This window comes from Centruroides vittatus, unplaced genomic scaffold, assembly GCF_030686945.1.
Source record: "Centruroides vittatus isolate TY-2023 unplaced genomic scaffold, ASM3068694v2 contig_429, whole genome shotgun sequence".
In the NCBI taxonomy this organism is placed as follows: domain Eukaryota; kingdom Metazoa; phylum Arthropoda; class Arachnida; order Scorpiones; family Buthidae; genus Centruroides; species Centruroides vittatus.
The window spans coordinates 1-7,249 of NW_027122233.1; the positions used below are offsets into that span (position 1 = coordinate 1).

General features: G+C 29.0%; 1 long non-coding RNA gene across 1 annotated transcript; it reads right to left on the reverse strand.

Moving 5' to 3' along the window:
* Nucleotides 1-3,945: 3,945 nt before the first annotated feature.
* Nucleotides 3,946-4,744, reverse strand: LOC136976917 (uncharacterized). Its single transcript, XR_010881002.1, has 3 exons — nucleotides 4,519-4,744; nucleotides 4,094-4,434; nucleotides 3,946-4,013 (listed from the first exon to the last, which is right to left on the reverse strand). It is a non-coding gene; the product is annotated as an uncharacterized lncRNA (long non-coding RNA).
* Nucleotides 4,745-7,249: the final 2,505 nt, after the last annotated feature.

A 7,249-nucleotide genomic window follows, 5' to 3' on the forward strand; every position in this document is an offset into this window, starting at 1 on the left:
TTTTTTATTTTTTGGTTTGGTTTTTAAGTTTTGGTTTTGTTAAGCCGGCGCCATCTGTCGACAAATTAATTTGACACAATTTTTTCTCTCCCTTGTTCTTTTTATTATGAATAAGAGCAAAAAGTTATAATAAAAATGATTACAGTAATAATAAAATGAGAGATACATTTTTCTTCATTACAAAAAATTATAATAAACATGATTACATTAACAATAAAAAAAGGGATACATTTTCATCATTACAATAATTAAAAAAAATCACTACATTTACAAAATAAAGGATTACAATAATATTTGTTTTTCTGATATTTCAAACATTCTCTCCCTAGAAATAAGAACAAAAAAAGTTATAATAAAAATTATTACAATAAAATGATTACATTTTTTTTCATTACAATAATTAAAAAAATAGCTACATATACGAAAATAAGGATTACAATAATACAAAAATGATTACATTTTTTCATTTTTAAAATAGAAATTATATGAATAATATTAAAAAGACGATAGAAAAGTAATCTAAATACCTAAGAAGAAATCGAATAATGTCCGTAGGATAGCATGTCTATTCCGTTACTTAAAATATATTTTTTATCATAAAAAGCTGAAAGAGAGATTTTATTTTGAAATTGTGTCGTAATTACATGGTTCTTACTTATTATTTGCGTTTGTGTATGTCGAAATTGTTTTTTCTTAAATAGTGTTTCTTTATAAAGATCGTGGTAAAAAGTTTGTTTAACAACTGATTTACTTATACCTTTCGCTGTTTTTTTTTCAATACATTCTCCCGAAATTGAATACATTTTAGCTTTTAGACCGATAAATTCCGAAATAGCCAGGGAGTTCGCCTCATCTTTGAAATAACCTAATTTATTTTTATTTTCTTCGGAGAATAACGGATGATCCGATGGATAGTTACTAAAATCGAATATGTTGGCCAGATTGTGTTTAAAATCAACATAGACATCATCCGTATGAATTTCTAATACTAAAGAATCGGTGTCCGTATACAAGAGCCTAACCCTATCTTTATAATAATTTTTAAATATTTCGTAATATGTATAATACATATGCAATTTACTTAACTCTAAAACACAAAAGCCTATGTATAGTGGCTTATTCAGTAATAAATTTGTTCTCTTTAATCTGAAAATGCCACACTCTTCGTTTATTATTTGGAAACTCTCTAGCGCGGGATCGTTTACATATTTTTTACATTGGTTTTTATCCAATCCCGCTTTTAAATTTATTTGTTTACGAACGTTTTGCATACATTTTCCATAAAAACTGTTATTCATTAATTTAAAAAAATTTTTGTCAAACTGGCTTTTACTGGCTTTTCGTTTTTCATTATTAAAATAAATATATGGTTTTAAATATGGGGATTGTTTAAATGAAAGTATTCTATAGATTTTTTTTAAAATTAATCCTTCTTTTAGGTAATATTTTAAGTTTCTATAATGTATAATATAATGAAATTTATCTTTTAAAGTCGGAACTAATTTTTTAATATTATTGCTAAATTTTAGATTTAAAGAAGATAAAAGCGATTTCTGATATTCGGATAAATCTTCGTATTCTATTTTTTCATGATTTACTGCGAGGGGAAAATCGTTATGACGATTATGTAGCGAAACAGGATATTCTAAATCAACTTCGAGTATATATCCTATTTCGGATTTTAGAGGGACATTTTTTATATCAAATTCATCAATTTCCGTTCGACGTAACCAACGAAATTCTCCATATGGGAGATATTGAACCATACTCAATCCGTATAGATTATTGCTATCAATCATCACTATATAACTATGAGGCTTCGATTTATCATAAGTTTGAGATACGTAAGGGTTATTAGCGCGACTAAAACGCTTAGATACTAACGAGAGCCCGCCTCGAAGGCCGGATTCAACGAAAAGATACATGTCTAGATCCGTAAAAAGCTGTAATTCTATTTTTGCCATTTTTAATCCTGCAGTAAATGTAAGATGGGGAGAAGTTAAAAAATGAAGAGGATCGAGATCGTAATATTTTAATGATAAATTTCGAAAATTTGTAAAAATATCAGCGAGTAAAATTGTATCGACAAATTGATATAATTGCAAATAATCAGAAAATTTTTTACAATTAAAAGCTTTCCAGACAAGCCGAGCTAAATCGTAATCTTCGGAACTTATGTGGCTTCTAGTTAAATCATTATAAAAATATTTTTTGTCGGGTAAAGAAGTATTATTTAATTTTGAAATATTATTAAACCAACTATACGGAAAAACGCCTTTTCTTTTCAACAGATAGCTATTTTTATTATCGGAAAAAAATTGTCTAAAGATTGGAAAGTCGTACTTTGACTGTACTAGATTATCTGTCAATTTATTTAAAGAAGCGTTTAAAAACTGATAAGAATCTAAAAATTTAAAACAATCTAAAGAATATGTAGTATATTTTTCCATATTGATGGGAACTATACTTAAAGAAGATATATACTTTTTAGTAATATCTTTTAAAATTAGATGCGAATCGTAACCAGAAAAATTATGCAGAACAACGGGAATAAATGGTTTTAGATTTAAATTCAAATTGCAGCCCCTGACAAGCCACCCCCCGAAATTGGCCATTTAGATGATTATGGTCGATTACGCTTACATCATTAGAGGAAAATTTTCGTCCGCAAATATAACATTTATCTCGATTAATAGAATTTGGAATTGTTTGAGGATCTAATGGAATATTCAGTTTTATTTCTTTAATAAGATGTTCCGACAATGCTTTCAATCGTGATAGGAAATCCTCTACTGCATTTAACCCACAATAAAATTTAGAATAGATGATTCTTTCGTTTTTATCTAATACGATCATAGCGTAACAAATCGGTTTATGAATTTGCGTAACAGTACTAAAACTAGTATCGGTCGATTGCATCGCATTAGAAACCGTTTCAGTTAAACATTCAAAATCGCAATATACGACTACGGCATGTTTAAGCATTTTAAAAAATTCTGTAAATTTAAGAATAGAATTTTCGAGTTTAGGAACCGACAGTCTTTGAAATTTGAAATTTGTACATATTTCTCTGTGTAAGTTTAAACTCGACTCGCGTTGAAATCCGTTTAGACAATTATTACAATAGTAATAAAGAGATCTTTGCTTTTCGTGTAAAAGTCTATTAAAATTCCGTATTAAAAAATAATGTTGCTTATAAAGTAATAAATTTACATTTTTATCGAACTTAAATTTACTTATATAATAAGGAAAAACGACAGCCTTATAACCATATACATTAATACTAACAGTATTTGATTTCTCAAAACTCGATATCTGATCCAAAGAAACGGGAAATTTTAAATTCGAACAATTAATAAATTTTAAATATTTTCTGTAAGTAGATACTTTATTTTTATTATTCGCAAGCGGGAAAATAGACGCGAGAATGCAATAAACGAAACATTTATCGTCTTTACATTGAATATTTAAAAGACATTTTTTGTTTGCTAATTGTTTGGGCAAAATTATCGATCCGCACCCGCCATTAATTGTATCATATGACGATCTATGAACATCTATAAAAGCCAGTTTATAAATTATCCATCCACTACCTAACGTAACGGCGATTGATATATCGCTTAGAATTTTTTCTATCGCGTTATCGATATTTTTCCAAGCCAAAAACGGGGATAAAACTCGTTCAGCATAGCTTGTAAAAAAAAAATCTTTAAAATCATATCGATGTCCTGTTTCTACGCATTTATACATTATTACTTTAAGACTAATAACAAATCGAATTCTATAGTCATTTCCAAAATTCGTAATTACATTAAATAATTCGGATTTTATATCTCTAAAAAATATGACCGGATCAACATACTCGAGATTAGATTTTCGATAACATTGTAAAAAATTTTGAAAAGCGGATTCTATTAGCAAAAACATTTTTTCTTTACCTGATGTAATCTAGGTCGAGCTTTTTTTTCCCTCGTTGTTCGAACAATATTCTTTGAAGGGAGAGAATTGTTTTTCTGATAAAAAAACATTCAATTAATTTACATAATTTTTTTTAAAAAACGTTATAAAATTGGAAAAAAATTTTTTTACTTACTTTTATTTACATGTACTCCTCCAAGAATTTTTCTACGGCTGCGAAAGCTTTTTGGAAAAAAGGGAATTCCTTGATAGGAATATTAAATCTGTTTTGAATCTCTGCATTAGAGTTTGATTTTGCTAAGCAGATGTAAAATTGCTGGCGAAATTCCTTAATTTCTAAATTATAACCATGAGAAATATATACAGAATATGGTGGAATCGACTTATAAGTTGTTTCGTCTTTTGAAATAATTAAATCGTATTTTTTCTTTTTATCGGCTGGCGCATCATCATTTTTTGTAGCTTTTCGCTTCTTAGAAGTAAAAGGATGATCGATTACAAATAAGGATTGAGAATCTAAAAAAAATGTCTATCTATGAAAATTATTAATAATTTAATTTTCTTATTCTTAAAAATAACAAAAAAAATCTAGATAATTACCTTCCATTTTTTTCTTTTCCTTGTGAGATTAAAAGCCTATGTGTTTAGAGAAAAACTCGCTAACGAATTAACCGAAGAAAGTAAACCTCCCGTCTTTATATCGTTGGGGGGAGTTGATTTGACCTCGTTTTGTAAAAGAGCGAACGAACCGGATGTGAGGCCAACACCGGGAGATGAGAAATACATTATAACCGATTCGTGTTAAGTAAAAAAAATACAACAGAAATATTCAATTCATTTCATTTTTTTATTGAAATAAAAAAACATTTACATCAATTAAGAAGTAAGTATACAAAATACATGTATAAATGTATTAATTATATTTAAAAAAATTAAAGTCTTTCACATATTTTTGCCAAAACACGAATTAGAGCAAATTGATAATTATCAGTTATAAATTTGGCCGATAATTGTTTCTGATTACTGATGAGACTACACCAATCCAATTTATGTTTAAAATCTTTCATAAATTTTTCGGATAAATCTTGATATTCTGAAATAATCTCCCAATCCACATGGTTTTCAAGTTCTTTAATAGTTTCTTCGGTTAATCGTTGATATTTACAAACAAGCGCCATATTGAGTGAATCTTTAAAACTTATAATGAATTGTGGACTCAATTTTTGATATTGAGATACGAGATCCCAGTTTAGATAATCAGAATATTCACTCAAAAATGTTTCTGTTAACTGCTGATAACGACAAACATCATCCCAATTAATTCGATGATTATACTTGTTTAAAAAAATAGGAGAGTAATGTCTGTTTTTCCATATTTTATTCCAGTTTAATTTATCTTGGAATTCTTCAATAAATTCATCACTAAGATTTTTTTCAGAAATAATATCCCAATCAACTTTATCTTGAAGTCGTCTTATTATGTCTTCCGTCAAATTTAATTTAGAGAAATCTTTCCAATCAACCAACGAATTTAATTCGTCAGAGAGCAGGGCTATTTCTCTTTTCTCCATTTTTATACGACTTGTCTTCTTCCGATATTAATATAATACTAATTTAATTTTAGTTTGTAGCGCTTTATATGACGAAATCAATTTGTATGATGCAATCGATTAGTTTTGTTTTAGACCAATAAGCTTTTTTATGATGCAATCGTTTAGACAAATGAGCTTTTTATATTTTTTTTCATGTTGCAACATGTTTTTTTTATAAATATTATTCGAACTTTTATATATTTTTTCGTGTTGCGACACGTTTTTTTTAAATATCGTTATTAACAGAATTAATTATTTTTTCACGTGATCATTTATTACGTTGGTTGGAATTTAGGTCAACGTATTTATTACGTTGGTCTGAGAATTTTTTCTCACGCCCATTTTTTTATGTCAACGTATTTATTACGTTGGTCTGAGAATTTTTTCTCACGCCCATTTTTTTAGGTCAACGTATTTATTACGTTGGTCTGAGAATTTTTTCCCACACACATTTTTTTTAGGTCAACGTATTTATTACGTTATAATTTTTTTAGGTCTCGAATTTTTTTTTCACGCTACAATTTGTTTTAGATCAACGAATTTAAAAAAGTATATATTATTTACAATTAATGGTTTGCGGTATTATTAAATAAAACACAAAATTTTCGAGGAAAAAAAAATACAATTTTATTGATTTTTAATTTCGTATTCAAAATACATTTTTTTTGGATTTATTGATTTTTACTTTCGTATTCAAAATACATTTTTGGAATATTATTTTCGGGTCCGCAATGGGGGTCGTGCTTCTCGGCGTCGAAAAAACATGTTTCGAAAGTTTCGAATGTTTTGTCGGATTTCTCTAAAATTTCCAGGCTGAAATGATGATAAGATTCTTTCGCAGTCAGCATCCAACGGAACTGTTTCGTTTTTGGTCTAAATCGAGGGCAAACATCTACAGAGTATAGAATTTTAACAGTCGGAGGAAACTGTTGAGCTTTAGCCGCGGCCTTGGCAGATTCTTCTGCTAACTCGATGCAGGGAAACGAGGTTCTAGAGAAAGCGTATGGAACTAATAATTTCTCTTTCAATGGAACAAACGCTGTCCAACGAATCACGGGTAGCATATCGTCACTACACCCTGCCATCTTTTCGAATAAAATAATTTTTAAATTCGCGATTGGTTTTTATGTTTTTTCGCGCATGTGCACTGTTGTTTTATGTAGCGTCATCTGTTGACGAAAAAAATTATAAAACAAGACACAAATTTTCGAGAAAATGCAATTTTATTTTTTAATTTCGTATTCAAAATACATTTTTGGAATATTATTTTCAGTCTGTCCACAATGAGGGTCGTTTTCTAGAGCGTGGGAAGCGCATTCGTCGAAGTTGGTAAAGATTTTGTCCGATTTCTCTTCAATGAGTACGCTATGATGATGGGGAGATTCTTTCGCTGTCAGTATCCATCGGATCTGTTTCACTTTTGGGTTAAACCATGGTCGAAAATCTACTGAGTATAGAATTTTAGTAGTTGGAGGAAACTGTTGAGTTTTAGCCGATTTTTCTGCCAACTCGATGCAAGGGAAGGAGGTTCTAGAGAATGCGTACGGAACTAATAAGTTCTCGCTGATGGGGTAAAACGCCGTCCAACGAATCTCGGGTACATCGTCTCTATACCTCGCCATCTTTTCGAATAAAATAATTTTTAAATTCGCGATTGTGGTTTTTTATGTTTTCGCGCATGTGCAGTAGTGTTTTTGATTTTATTTAATAAGCAGTTATTTCGGTTTTAATTGCTATTT